Source organism: Rhinopithecus bieti, unplaced genomic scaffold (assembly GCF_001698545.2).
Source record: "Rhinopithecus bieti isolate Rb0 unplaced genomic scaffold, ASM169854v2 scaffold_2574, whole genome shotgun sequence".
NCBI classification, from domain to species: Eukaryota; Metazoa; Chordata; class Mammalia; order Primates; family Cercopithecidae; genus Rhinopithecus; species Rhinopithecus bieti.
The window spans coordinates 4,412,038-4,428,026 of NW_016804493.1; positions in this window are offsets into that span (position 1 = coordinate 4,412,038).

A 15,989-nucleotide genomic window follows, 5' to 3' on the forward strand; every position below is an offset into this window, starting at 1 on the left:
AGTATACAATTTAAAAGTTATTAGGCCCAGCACGGTGGGTCACACCTGTAATTGCAACACTTTGGGAGGCTGAGGCAGGCAGATCACCTGAAGTCAGGAGTTCAAGACCAGCCAGGCCAACATGATGAAACCCCATCTCTACTAAAAATACAAAAGTTAGCTGGGCATGATGGTGCACACCTGTAATCGCAGCTACTTGGGAGGCTGAGGCAGGAGAATCACTTGAACCTGGGAGGCAGAGGTCAGAGGTTGCAGTGAGCCAAGATCACGCCACTGCACTCCAGCCTAGGTGACAGAGTGAGACTCTGTCTCAAAAAAAAAAAAAAAAAAGTTTTTAGTATGTCCACAGAGTTGTGCAACCATCAGTTTTAGAACATTTTCATCACAAATTTTGTGCCTGTAATAGTTTCCTAGAGCTGTTTCTTAACGAAGTACCACAAGCTGGGTGGCTTAAGACAACAGAAATGTATCCCTGGCCGGGTGCGGTGGCTCACGCCTGTAACCCCAGCACTTTGGGAGGCCGAGGTGGGCAGATCACGAGGTCAGGAGATCAAGACCATCCTGGCCAACATGGGGAAACCCTGTCTCTGCCAAAAATACAAAAATTAGCCAGGCATAGTGGTGCATGCCTATAGTCCCAGCTACTCAGGAGGCTGAGGCAGGAGAATCTCTCAAACCCAGGAGGTGGAGGTTGCAGTGAGCCGAGATCGTGCCACTGCACTCTAGCCTGGATGACAGAGCAAGACTCCGTCTCAAAAAATAAAAAGAAATGTACCCGCTTTCAGTTCTGGAGGCTAGAAGTCCAAACAGGGTGTTGGTGGGGCTTCCACTTCCTCTAAAATCTTTAGGGCAGGGGCCCCCAGCCCCGGAGCCACAGATCATTACTTGTCTGTGGCCTGTTAGGAACCAGGTCGCACAGCAGGAGGTAAGTAACGGGTGAGCATGCTAAGTTTCATCTGTATTTACAGCCACCCCCCATCGCTCACGTTACTACCTTAGCTGCTCCTCCTGTCATACCAGCGGTGGCATTAGATTCTCATAGGAGTGTGAATCCTATTGTGAACTGCATGTGCAGGGGATCTAGGTTGCACACTCCTTATAAGAATATAATGCCTGATGATCTGTCACTGTCTCCCATAACCTCCAGATGAGACTATCTAGTTACAGGAAAACAAGCTCAGGGCTCCTACTGATTCTACATTATGGTGAGTTGTGTCATTATTTCATCATGTATTAATAATAGAAATACAGTGCACAATAAATGTAATGCACTTCAGTCATCCCAAAACTATCCCCTATCCCCACCCCTAGATCTGTGGAAAAATTGTCTTCCATGAAACCAGTCCCTGGTGCCAAAAAGGTTGGGGACTGCTGCTCTAAGGAAGACTTTTTCATGCCTCGGGGACTGCTGCTCTCAGCAATGATGTATGGCAGTATGTGTCAGGTGTTGCCAATTATAGAAGCTCGTTGAGCCTTGGATGCTGCTAACATCGCATGATGCACAGGACAACTGCCCTGTCCCCACCCCCACTCCCTGCAAATAATTATCTGGCTTAAAATGTCAGTCATGCTGAGGTTAAGAAACCCTGCTTCTAACAATTGTGTTTTAAAGTCACTTGAAATAGTTCCTCTCTAGTTATTGCTCCAAATCTGCACATAATTTTACTTTACTTTCAGTTTTAGGGATGCCTTTTAAAATTATGTAAAATGTTTGTATGATTCCAAAGTTGAAACTAGTTTGTTTGTTTTTTTAAAAAAAATAGAGACGGGGGTCTCACTGTGTTGGCCAGGTTGGTCTTTAATTCCTGGCCTCAAACGATCCTCCCATCTTGGCCTCCCAGAGTGCTAGGATTACAGGCATGAGCCACCACGCCTGGCTAGAACTAGTTTTCTTTGAAGAAAGGTACATTCAGATGTCTTTCATCCTTGTCTCCTCCCTGGTTTTTTCCTTCCCTCTAACAGTAGCCATTTTTATTAGTTGTTGGCATATCATATATGCAACAATTTGTATTTTTGCCACTGTATCTTTTGGATAGTCTTAGAAGTGGGATTGTTTGGTCAAAGATTAAATAAACATATAATTTGCTTGATTTAAATATATCTCCTAAGTTCTATTTCTAAATACAGTGAATCCAAAGAAAGCAAAGCACAGAACACCATTACAACATGCCATTTCTATTAAAAAAGCATGAAAGAGGCCGAGTGCAGTGGCTCACGCCTATAATCCCAGCACTTTGGGAGGCCGAGGCAGGTGGATCACCTGAGGTTGGGAGTTCAAGACCAGCCTGACCAACATGGAGAAACCTCGTCTCTACTAAAAATACAAAATTAGCCGGGCATAGTGGCGCATGCTTGTAATCCCAGCTACTCGGGAGGCTGAAAAAAAAAAAAAAAAAACATGAAAGATAGGTAACTGTTTAGCTTGTGTATACTAAAGTATCTATGAATCGACTTACAAGAAACCAATCATCAAACAGGACAAAGGATGGCCAGGGTCCAAGGAATGGGAGGGGGACTTTTAACTGTATACCCTTTTAAAATTTTGAACCATGTTAATATATGCCTATTTTGTAAATAATTTTTTTAAATGAAATAAAATTAATGGAAAAGGTTTCTCTATTTTAAACTGCATTAACACCAGAAAACACATAGAGGCGATGTTGTATAGGGAAGAGGAATCTCACAAGCTGCTTTAGGCAGCTTAATTCCACAGAATTACTGTCTTGTGGAATTTGGCTGTTTCAGGGAAGTCTACACTTTGAGCCTTGCTGTTTATTCTGTGTCCATACGTGGGTTCTAGTGTTATGACTGTGTTGCATAATTTGTATTTTCTTAATAATTTTCAAAACTTGGCTTGATTTAAATAATTGTGTGTATAGGTTTCATGTAGTCACTTCTGCATAGGGTTAAATGCCTTGTTTTATGGAGTTGATCAGTGCCAAGCATGAGCTCACTGTCTGGGGAAACGAGGCTGCTATGGAGATAATGACTGACCCTGGCTGCCAGTGCCTCTGGTCGGAAGAAATGCAAGCCCTGTCTGATTTGGTAGTGTCTGTGGCTGGGGGAAAGCTGCCTCCACCTGGACCTTGGCAAGACTTTTTGGATTTAAGACAGTGTTCTGAGCAAGCCTTAGCCAAAATTTTCCAGCTCCTAAAACCCAGTTCCCTTCCTGGCTAGTTAAATGGCTTAGGACAGTATTATCTTTTCAACTGCCACTGCCTCCTGAGATGGTGTCTGGGAAAGCCAGAGGAGCTGTTAAAATGAATCCCACCGCAACAGAAAAGCTATTGAAACCAGGAGACAGCTTCCAACTGGAAAAATACTTAGTATATAAGTGCTTACTTTCCAGAGCTCAAGCAGCTCTTTCCATAGGCAGTTATCCTGAAGGAATGGTTAGATACAGAAACAGCCAAGGAGACAGATACTTTAGACAAAGCACATTTATTTTCCAGAAAGAGTAGTTTTTTTAATACCCCATATTGAAGAATTGTTGACCTTCACGTCCTATAAACGTGAATCCTTTTAAACCTAAACGTGTCTGTATTGGGGCTGAGACTGACTTGCTGTAACACTGTCCAGATGAATCCAAAACAAATCTTTATACCTGTGGTCCAAAAGTGGTAGGAAAATTCTGTAAAGACTTAAGGGCTTCAGGCAAAGTTGTTTGAATTCAATTTTTATTTCTTAAAACTGGGGACCCAAAATGAATCAAAAGGGACAAGTATCAGATGAGTGGTGACTGCCTGATGTGGTGGGGGTGGGGAGCAGGCGGTCGAGTAGAAAGAGGCCTCTGGAGGATGGAAACATCCTGTGTTTTGATTGGAGCGTTGATTATATTGGTGTAAACATTTGTCCACATTAAGTCTACACGTTAATGTTCGTGTACTTTACATAATTATACCTCAATTTTAAAATGCAAAAAAACAAAAACATGGTCCTTATTACTTGGTGTAGAATAAAACTGGACCTAGATACTCAAGCAGTTGTGTCCTAGTACCAGTTCTGCCACTAACTTCTGTGTGGATGTGGGGAAAGTATTTAACCTCTGCTTACAAATTCTCATCTGTCCTACAAAATTAGATCGTCGCATTTAGGATGCTCAGTGTTTTTCAACTGTTAGGTAGGATTCTCATAAAAATTATTAATTGGATAGATAATACAAAGAAAAATTTTCTCTGGGAAACTGCCCACTGATGCTGTGACTACATATGGCCTCAGTCATGTTGGTGACAAGGGAAGGATGGAAATAACTTTTTTTTTTTGTTTAGATAGTTTTACTCTTGTTGCCCAGGCTGGAGTACAACGGCGCGATCTGGGCTTACCGCAACCTCCACCTCCTGGGTTCAAGCGGTTCTCCTGCCTCAGCCTCCCGAGTAGCTGGGATTACAGGCATGTGCCACCATGCTCGGCTAATTCTGTATTTTTAGTAGAGATGGGGCTTCTCCATGAAGGTCAGGTGGGTCTCGAACTCTCAACCTCAGGTGATCCTCCCGCCTCTGCCTGCCAGAGTGCTGGGATTAGAGGCATGAGCCACCATGCCAGCCTGAAAATAACTTTTGGCTCAGTCTACTAACCTGGGCTCTGAATTTGAGTATGGATGTTTTGCCCCTCATTCCTATGAGCCAGTAGGGTTAGGAATCAGCTTTTAGAACAAGCCTGTCCAGCACTGCTTTTCAGTGACCAGATGCAGAAAAATGTCTCTGTGGGAGGAAAGGGAGTGGAAGAAAGTCACTCCAAGTGGGACCCAGGCTGCCAAATGTTGGTCTCCAGCACATGTTCCCTGTACTTTGGGCTCAGCTCCCGAAGGGGAAGAGCTCACAATGGAAACAGTGATGGCCATTTGCTTAGGCAGCCAAGAGAATGAAAAGCACATTGAAACTAAGCAGTGTCTCCACGGGGAGGTACGGTGGGCCCCTTGCGGGTGAAACCAACCTGACAACAGAGCAGGATCACAGAGCCCATTCCCAGCATCTTTCTTCAGTTCAACAACAAGACCTTTCTGTGCAACCTCTCAAGAAAGCTCTGGGAAATGATACTGTGGGCAGTATTACTAAGCTTTACCCAACAATGGAGGCACGCTCAGTCCAGTTCACCCATTTGCTCTGAATTCGATTTTGTTAATTGAAAGCAAAGAGCTTTTCTTAATGTAAGTTTCAGGACCTGCATCCCCTAACCCAAAGTTTCGTCAACTTCCCTGTTTATTGCTGCCTCTTGTGAACTGTTTTGACCTCTAGTGAATGCCTTTTCAGCTGGCATTTTCATGCTGTACTTTTGTTCTTCAACTTACCGAGTGCCACTGTGAATGTCCTTCTTTACTAACATGTCAGTAACTGCTGGGCTGTGAAGCCAGCTGACAGTGGGAGAAGGCAGCCTTGGGGTGATGGAGTGGCAAGTGCAGTTGAAACCAGCTCCGATGACAGTGCTCACTCACCTGTGCTAAAGCAGGTAGGTGGTGCAGCCTGGCCCTGTGCCTCCTTCATGAAAGATGAGAGCTGCTATGGTCTGAATGTTTGTGTCCCCCGCAGATTCCTCTGTTGAAGTCGTAACTCCCAAAATTATGGTATTAGAGGTGGGGTCTTTGGGAGGTGACTGGGTCTTTGGGAGGTGATTAGGTCTTAAGAGCAGAGCCTAGCCAGGCATGGTGGCTCACGCCTGTAATCCCAGCATTTTGGGAGGCCAAGGTGGGTGGATCACCTGAGGTCAGGAGTTTTGAGACTAGCCTGGCCAACACGGTGAAACCCCACCTCTACTAAAAATACAAAAATTAGCTGGGCGTGGGGGCAGGCGCCTGTAATCCCAGCTACTCTGGAGGCTGAGGCAGGAGAACTGTTTGAACCCGGGAGGAGGAGGTTGCAGTGACCTGAGATTGCGCCATTGCACTCCAGCCTGGGTGACAAGAGCAAAACTCCATCTCAAAAAAACAAAACAAAAAAATGCAGAGCCCTCATGAATGGGATTAGTGTCTTTATCAAAGGGACTCCAGAAATTCCCTGCCTCTTCCACCATGTGAGGACACAATGAGAAGATGGCTGTCTATAAACCAGGAATTGGGCTCTCACTAGACACAAATCACACCTTGATCTTGGACTTCCCGGCCTCCAGAATGGTAAGAAATAAAGCTAGATTGTTTATTAACTATTCAGTCTGTGGTGTTTTGTTATAGTAGCCCAAACAACAAGGGCCCACATGGCTTAGTATTTTGCTTGCATATACTTTGAGGGAATTATTTTCTAAAATAGATGGGCCAGGCACGGTGGCTCACACCTGTAATCCCAGCACTTTGGGAGGCCAAGGTAGGCAGATCACTTAAAAGTCAGGAGTTCAAGACCAGACTGGCCAACATGGTGAAACCCTACCTCTATTAAAAATATAAAAATGAGCTGGGCGTGGTGGCAGGCGCCTGTAATCCCAGCTACTCAGGAGGCTCTGGCAGGAGAATCTCTTCAACTTGGGAGGAAGAGGTGGCAGTGGGCCAAGATGGCAACAAAAGCGAAACTCTGTTTCAAAATAAAATAAAAACTAGGCCAGGCATAGTGGCTCACGCCTATAATTCCAGCACTTTGGGAGGCTGAGATGGGTGGATTACCTGCAGTTAGGAGTTCCAGACCAGCCTGGCTAACATGGCGAAAAGCCGGCTCTACTAAAAATACAAAAAGAAGCTGGGCATGGTGGTGCATGCCTATAATCCTAGCTACTCAGGAGACTGAGGCACGAGAATCTCTTGAACCTGGGAGGCAGAGGTTGCAGTGAGCTGAGATTGCGCCACTGCACTCCAGCCTAGATGACAGAGAGAGACTCTCCCCCCCAAAAAATAAAACATATTAAAACTAGCTGGGCGAGGTGGCATGCACCTGTAATCCCAGCTACTCAGGAGGCTGAGACAGGAGAATCATTTGAACCCAGGAGGCGGAGGTTGCATTGAGCCAAGATTGCACCACTTCACTCCAAGCTGAGCGACAGGGCGAGACTCTGTCTCAAAAATAAATGAATGATAGTGTGTAGACTACAGTACAATGGTCAGAAACCCAATCTTTTCAGGAGTAGGAAACTTAAGGCAGGTGGAATGAACTGGAACCATTTTTTTGTTGTTGTTCTAGCTGATTGTTGCTAGATCTTAAAAATTTTTTTCAGAAGCAAGAAAATTAGATATTTATATACATGTCTGTGGACCACATTCAAACAAAGGCCTTTAATTCTCACTGTCTGGACTAGCAAAATAAAGATGGGTTTGGACATTAGACCAAAGCGTGAGTTTTGGCACCAGGATGTGCTAGTTGTGTGATGTTGGGTAGGTAACTTCATTCTCAAAGTGTCAGTGTCCTCACCTTTGAAATGAGGGCAGCTCTGCGCACTTGGCAATGGGGTTGTGATAGGTATAGGAGGACTGTCTACCACACATGCAGTGACTAGCACTTAGGAAACTCCAGCCAAGGTCGTCCGTCTGCCAGCTTCTAAGTGACTCCTTCCAATTTGCTAGTCCCAATTTCCAGAGCTTTTGCTAATCAACGTGACTGTCCTCAGGACAAGCTTATTGGGCAGATGTTTGTAGAGTGTCATGCTGCACACCAGGTGTCTGCACATGTGTTTGTCTGCACCCCTCCATCCCACATCGGGAAGCAACAGCTCCAGGTGCAGGAGCAAGGCTGTTGATCACAGAGGTGTATGTGGATCCTCCTACCTAACTGTGGCTTTGCTTCCTCAGTGTCAGCCACCAGGATTGCTTTTAGGTATGTTAGGCTGTTCTTGCATTGCCAAAAAGAAATAGCTGAGACTGGGTAATTTATAGGAAAAGACATTTGGCTGGGCAAGGTGGCTTACACCTGTAATCCCAGCACTTTGAGAGCCCAAGGCCGGTGGATCCTTGAGGTCAGGAGTTCAAGACCAGCCTGACCAACATGGTGAAACCCTGTCTCTACTAAAAATACAAAAAAAATTAGCCAGGTGTGGTGGTGGACACCTGTAATCCCAGCTACTTGGGAGGCTGAGGCAGGAGAATCACTTGAACCTGGGAGGTGGAGGTTGCAGTGAGCCGAGATCTCGCCACTCACTTCAGCCTGGGTGACAGAGTGAGATCTATCTCAAAAAAAAGAAAAAAAAGAAAAGGTGTTTAATTGGCTCACAATTCTGCAGGCTGTAGAGGAAACAGTGCTAGCATCTGCCTCTGGGGAGGCCTCAGGAAGCTTTACTCATGATGGAAGGTAAAGTGGGAGCAGGCGTCTCACATGGTGAAAGCAGGAGCAAGAGAGAGAGTGGAGGGAGGTGCCACATACCTCGGCATGACCGGATATTGTGAGAACTATCACAAAGACAGTAACAGGTCATGAGGGATCTGCCCCGTGATCCAAACGCCTCCCACAAGGCCTCACCTCCAGCATTTAGGATTACAGTTCAACATGAGATTTGGGCAGGGACAAATATCCAAACCATAAGAAATAAAGATGAAAAACGGAATCAAGTTGTACATTTTAAGGCCTGCCTTTTTTCTGTTTAATGAAGAAGTCTTTTGAGAATAAGAACATTTATATTGCCTCCCTCCAAATTCTCCTTGAAAGAGATCCTCTGGCCACCTTTGGGATTGCACAAGCCTGCCTTAAGACCTCTTCGTGGCCAGTGTGTTTCAGCTGCTGCTGCAAAAGTCAGATGTGTCGGTGCTTGTTAAGTAGGCTCTCAGTTCCAGGTAAGAGCAGTCATACACCTCCTGGATGCCATCAATGTGCCAGGCATTCTGCTCTGCACCTGGGGTACAAGGATAAGGGAGAGTCCTCATGCTGCTCCTGACTAAAGGAAGATGGGCAAGTGACTTCGCAATGGAAGAGCGCAGTGTGAGGATGACTGTGACAAAGGTCTAATACCCAACCTGGGAGAAGGGTGCAGCGTTCTTAGCAAAGAACTGGTGAAGGGGAAATATTAGTGGACAGCAAGCAAAAAGAACTGGGGGTACACATGGGGACAGTTTAGAGGGAAGGGTATTTGCAGTGGAGAAACATCATAAAGTCTAGAGGTGATAGCACAGCATGGCTGGGCTAGTGGAGTATGGGAGACGCTGGGGATAAGGCTGAAGGTCACAGCAGGAAGGACTCTGAGTGCCTTGCAAAGGAGAATAGTTTTATCCTGACCACTCTGCATTCAGGGATTTTGAGAGATGGGTGCTAAGATGAAGTTACATTTTAGAAAATTAACTCTTTGCTGTAGCAAGAACAGACTGCAGGAGCAGGGATGGTGGGGAGGAGATCATAGTTAGGGGATTACTGTAGTAACTTCAAGAGAAATGATGAGGCCCAGGCAATAGGGGCTTGAGGAACCACAGGGAGGGGCTGACTTCAGAAACAGGCAGAGGGGGAGGCGAGTGCAGGGAGTGGAAGAGGGAGTGGTTGAGGATGACTCCCAGGTTATCGTGTTGGTGACAGAATGGAACGTTATGCCGTGGATTGTGAAAGGAGACCAGGAAGAGGAGCTGGTTTTGTGGGGGGCCAGGAGATGTAGGCAGGAGATGTACCCAGTTTCAGAGGTTAAGATTTTGGCAGGATAAGGGCCTAGAGTGGGCATTTAGAGGGACTGGTTTAGTGCTCAGGAGATGGGATTGAGATAAAAATTTTGGAGTCATCATTAAAGACATGGGTTAGATGAAGTCATCTACAGAGAATGTGCAGATGGAGAAGGGGACAGTGGTGAGGAGGGAACCCTGGGGAAATGGAGACTTCAGGAGCAGGTAGAAAAGCATAGAAACGAGAGTGACTGAGAGACCAGAGGAAAATCAGGAGAAAGACAATTAGGAGCTTCCAGGAGACAGTAATGTAAAGTATAGAATATATTAAAGAGAGGCAAAGAAGATTGGTGCCAAAAAAAAAAAAAAAAAAAAAAAAAAAAAAAAAAAAAAAGTGGCCAAGTGCTGGGGAGGATCCCTTGAGGCCAGAGTTTGAGACCAGCCTGGGCAACATAGTGACACCCCATTGCTACAAAAAAAATTATGAAAATTAGCTGGGTGTGGTGGCAAGTATCCACGGGGTGGGTGGGAGGACAAGGTTATTTTGGTAAGCCTAGCAAACTCTGGGGCAGAGAAGTGGAGGGGGAGAAGCTTGCCTATCTTGAGCTGAGGAGGGAAGAGGAAGTGAGAAATGGAGGCAGCCACATGCTGTCCTTTGAGAAGGACCCAATTTCTATTCTCACTGGTGTAACTTAAAAACAAAACCAAAGTTATGAAATATTTCAAACATAAAGTAAAAAGGAGCTGGGCATGGTGATATGTGCCTGTCATCCAAGTTACTCAGGAAGCCAAGGTGCAAGGGTCATTTGAGCCCAGGAATTCAAGACCAGCCAGGGCAACATAGTGAGACCCTGTGTCTTTAAAAAAAAAGAAAAGAAAAGAAAAGAAACACCCACTACCCAACAGTAAACATTCTGCTATCTTTGCATCAGGTTTTTACTTTTTGGAGAAAACATGACTAGTGTTTGAAACCCCACATTTACCCTTTCCTGATCCCATTGCCCTCCCTCCATTAGGGAACCACCATCCTGAAGCTGGTGTTTCATTCCCTTGCATGGTTGATACTTTTATTACCTAAGTTTATATCTATAAGCAATAAATATAATTGTTTTGCAAATTTTTAAACTTTATAGAAATGGATCATGCTGAATATACTTCTGCCTCTTGCTTCTTTCATTCTCAGTACTGCTTTGGAGATTTATTTATGTTGACACATGTAGCTCGAGTTATTTCAACTGCTATATGGTATTCCTTTGTATAAATATACCACATATCTCTCCATTCTCTTGTGGTGGACATTTAGTTGGTTTCCAATTTTTTGTTCAAACAAGGTTGCAATGATCATTCTTCTACATGTCTCTTATACACATGTAGGGATATTTCTGGAATATATACCTAGAAGTGAAACTTGCTAAGCCATGGATTACAGGCACCTTCAACTTCACTAGATACAGTGTCAAACTTTTTACCAAAGTGATGGTACCAGTTTACATACACAACAGCCATTTACGACAATTCTAGATGCCTCACATCCTCACCAACATTTCATTTGTTGAAAATTTAATTTTGGCCAATTTGATGAAGTTATATTCCATAGTTTCCTTTAGATTTTTACCAGGTCACCAATAACATAGTGTAGATACCACACAACTCTAGGAGGCACTGTTCACAGTTTAGTCTTTGTGAATGGCACATTCTAGAGTTGGTACAGTGACAGTGGTCTTGAGTGATGTTAAGAATTTTGTTTACTGACCTGTTAGGTTTTCTCTTTTGTGGGAATTAACAAAATAATGATTATATACATATGAAAAAAGTAGATTCCTATATTAATTATACATAAAATAAATTTAAAGTGAATTAAAGATCTAAATGCTAGACTGGGCATGGTAGCTTAAGCCTGGCCAGCACTTTGGGAGGCTGAGGCGGGAGGATTGTTTGAGCCCATGAATTTGAGGCTGCAGTGAGCTATGACCACGCCACTGTACTCCAGCCTAGGTGGCAAAGTGAGACTCCATCTCTTGAAAAAAAATAAAACTTTGATTTTCTATGTTGATAAATGAGATCTATAATTTTTTTTTTTCTCTTACACTGTCTTTTTGTTTTTGTGGGTTTTGTTTTGTTTTGGACACAGGGTTTCACTGTCACCCAGGCTGGAGTAAAGTGGCATGATTATAGCTCACTGTGGCCTTAAAAACTGAGTTCAATTGATCCTGCCACCTTGGCCTCCCAAAGTGTTGGGATGGGATTACAGGCGTGAGCCACTGTGCATGGCTTCATGTCGTCTTTATAAAGTTTTAACATTGAGATTTTGTAAGTCTCAAAATGAATTTGTGGTTATTCCTTTTTTTTTTTTTTTTTGAGACGGAGTCTCGCTCTGTCACCCAGGCTGGAGTGCAGTGGCCAGATCTCAGCTCACTGCAAGCTCCGCCTCCCGGGTTTACGCCATTCTCCTGCCTCAGCCTCCGGAGTAGCTGGGACTACAGGCGCCTGCCACCTCGCCCGGCTAGTTTTTTGTATTTTTTAGTAGAGACGGGTTTCACCGTGTTAGCCAGGATGGTCTCGATCTCCTGACCTCGTGATCCGCCCGTCTCGGCCTCCCAAAGTGCTGGGATTACAGGCTTGAGCCACCGTGCCCGGCCGGTTATTCCTTTTTTCTAATCTCAGTTGAAAAGTCTTTCGCCCATTTTTCTACTGGGTGTTTTGTTTTTATTGTTGTTGTTTTGATGTTGTTGTTTGAGAGTCGGTGATCTCAGTTCACTGCAACCTCCACCTCCCAGGTTCAAAACATTCTCCTGCCTCAGCCTCCCGAGTAGCTAGGATTACACCACCACGTCTGGCTAATTTTTTTATTTTTAGTAGAGACAGCGTTTTTCTTTTTTCTTTTTCTTTTTTTGAGACAGAGTCTCACTCTGTCACCCAGGCTGGAGTGCAGTGGCACAATCTCAGCTTACTGCAACCTCTGCCTCCCAGGTTCAAGCAATTCTCCTGCCTCAGCCTCCCAAGTAGCTGGGACTACAGGCGCGTGCCATGACGCCCGGCTAATTTTTTGTGTTTTTAGTAGAGATGGAGTTTTGCAGTGTTAGCCAGGATGGTCTGGATCTCCTGACCTTGTGATCTGCCTGCCTCAGCCTCCCAAAGTTCTGGGATTACAGGCGTAAACCAGCACGCCCAGCCCTAGAGACAGGGTTTCACCGTGTTGGCCAGGCTGGTCTTGACCTCCTGACCTCAAGTGATCTACTTACCTCGGCCTCCCAAAGTGTTGGGCTTACAGGCGTGAGCCACTGCACCCAGCCTGGGTGGTTTGTGTTACTGATTCCAAGAGTTCTTTTATTTATTTTGGATATTAATTATGTCTTGATTAGATCTCTTACCCAGTATGTGGCTTCTATTTGTTTTAGGTGTTTTTTTTTTTTTTTCCTGTTTTGAGACAGAGTCTCCCTCTGTCAGCCAAGCTGGAATGCAATGGCAAGATCTCAGCTCACTGCAACCTCTGTCTCCCAGGCTCAAGCAATTCTCCTGCCTCAGCCTCCCGAGTGTCTGGAATTACAGGTGTGTGCCACCACGCCCGGCTAATTTTTGTATTTTTAGTAGAGACAGGGTCTCACCATGTTGGCCAGACTGGTCTTGAACTCCTGACCTGATCCACACACCTCGGCCTCCCAAAGTTCTGGGATTACAGGTGTCAGCCACCGCACCCGGCTGGTGCCTTTTTTGTACAGATGTTGTTCACTGTAATGTTCATTTTAATATACTTAAATTTGTCAATCTTTGATAGTTTGTGTTTTATATCTGAGTACCCTCCTTACTCCAGGGTCCTAGATATTCTACTTATTTTTCAAACTTTTTTTCCCCCCCGAGACGGAGTCTCTTGTTGCCCAGGCTGGAGTGCAGTGGTATGATCTCGGTTCACTGCAACCTCCGCCTCCCGGGTCCAAGTGATTCTCCTGCCTCAGCCTCCCAAGTAGCTGGAATTACAGGTGCCCGCCACAACACCCAGCTGATTTTTGTATTTTTAGTAGAGACAGGTTTCACCATGTTGGCCAGGCTGGTCTTGACCTCCTGACCTCAAGTGATCCACACACCTCGGCCTCCCAAGTGCTGGGATTACAGGTATGAGCCACTGTTCCCGGGCTGTTTTTGTTTTTTGCAACAGGGTCACCCAGGCTGAAGTGCAGTGGTGCAATCATAGCTCACTGCAACCTTAAACTCCTTGGGCTCATTGCTTGAGCTTCCCACTTCAGCCTCCTGAGTAGCTGGGACTACAGGCATGCACCACCGGGCCCAGCTAATTCTTAAATTTTTTGTAGAGACAGTGTCTCACTATATTGCCCAGGGCTCAAACTCCTGGCCTCAAGGGATCCTTCCACTTCAACCTCCCAAAGTGCTGGCAATACAGGTGTGAGCCACCATGCCGTCTTATATTCAGATATTTAATCCACCTTGAATTTATGTGTAATATAGGAATCTGTTTTTTCATATATAACCGTTATAGAGTCATGGGTCATCCAGTTCATTTTTCAGGCCATTGCTGTTATATTTTAAACATGGGGGCTAGGCACTACTCAGGAGGCTGAGGTGGGAGGATCACTTGAGCCCAGAAATTCGAAGCTACAGTGAGCTGTGATCACGGCACAGCACTCCAGCCTGTGTAACAGTGAGACCCCATCTCTTTTAAATATATATATATGATTTTTATGTGTTGATGAGACAAAGCTATAACTTTTATACCATCTTTATAAAGTTTTAACACTGAGATTTTATAAGTCTCAAAATGAATGTAATTACTCCTTTTCTAATCTCTGAAAGAGTTTAAGAAAGGGGTCCCTTAGTTTGATAAAATTCATCTGTACAATTTTACAAGTCTAGTGTCTTTGAGGATTACAGTTTGGGGGAAGAATATATGCTTTTTTTTTAACTTTTTAAATCTTCACTTAGATGTTACATTTTAAAGGCAAAATTGACAAATCCACTTTTATTGACTGATATTCCAAATAGGTGCTGCTTTCTTCAATGGTTTGTTTTGTAGCCGATAGCTACTCGGGCCTCTGTTCCAGTACTTCTGCTACAGCACTTACAACATTGCTTTGTAATTATTCTTTACATGTTGGTTTACCGCCAGACGGAAACCTCCTGGAAGACAGGATGGTACTTTATTTGTATTTGTGCCCTAGTATGCAGCATGGTTAATCCTATTCTGTAGGATTCTGTATAATCCTACATTTACATGGTTAAGAAGGTTTCACTGTTCCCTCCCACCAGTCCCTGCTCCAAGTGGGGCTGTTTGGTAGGCCAAGCAAGGCCAGAGTCCTCCCAGGCACATTATAAATAGAAAAAAACAACATCATGAAATGATTTGACATTGCCAACCACGTCATTCTTCTTCAGTTTCACTTAGTGTCTTAGTTCTGCCACTCGGTAGTCGTGTGGCTGTGGAAACTTCACTACCTATCTTATGGAGGCTTGTTGAAGATTGTGATAATGTATGTAAATCAATTCTGGTATCCAGAGGGTGCTTAGTAAGTGCTAACTATAAATTACTTAAAATAAAAACATGGCTGGGCACGGTGGCTCACGCCTGTAATTCCAGCACTTTGGGAGGTTGAGACGGGTGGGTCACCTGAGGTCAGGAGTTCCAGACCAGTCTGGCCAACACGGTGAAACCCTGTCTCTACTAAAAATACAAAAATTAGCCAGGCATGGTGGCGTGCACCTGTAATCCCAGCCACTCGGGAGGCTGAGGCAGGAGAATCGCTGGAACCCGGGAGGTGGAGGTTGCAGTGAACTGAGATGGTGCCATTGTACTCCAGCCTGGGCCAACCGCAGAACGACTCCGTCTCAAAAAACAAACAAACAAAAAAAAAAAAACCACAATTGGCTTCAGCGATACTTGCCTGGTGGTTTTCTTCTCTTTAGCTATTTCTTCTCGGTTGCATTTGTGGGTTTGTGGTTGTGAAACAAATCAATCAAAATGCCTTTGGGAAGCCGCCCCTCCTCCCTTCTGTAAAATCCTATTTCTGTTCATATGTTTAGGCAGAGGTTCACCATTCTCTGCCCCAAGCAGGGCTGCTTGGTAGTCCAAGCAAGGCCAGAGACCTCTTAGGGACTTTTGTTAGTGCTCTCAGAAAAGATGTTCTTCCTTCCACTAGAGTTGCTAAGCAACTCCAAAGATGGGGCCATCTTTGCCATCACATGGAGAGAACACAGAGAAAAACAAAACCAAGAGATGGAGTTTTAATGTTATTATTTGATCCCTGGTTCTAGCTACACCTCAAGCCACTGAACCATCCCTCTGAGAGGCAAAATAATAAACTGCCTTTTTAATGCTAAGGCCAGTTTGAATTGGGAGTGTGTCATTGCAAATAAGACTCCTTAGTAACAAAGAGCTCGCTTTCCCTTTACTTGCTCACTCAGGTCGGTGTCTAACTGCTTTTAGTGGGAAACTATCAGCAAAGAGAAACAGATTTTATTAGCTCAAGTTTGGTAAAGACCCAACAAGATGTTTGTA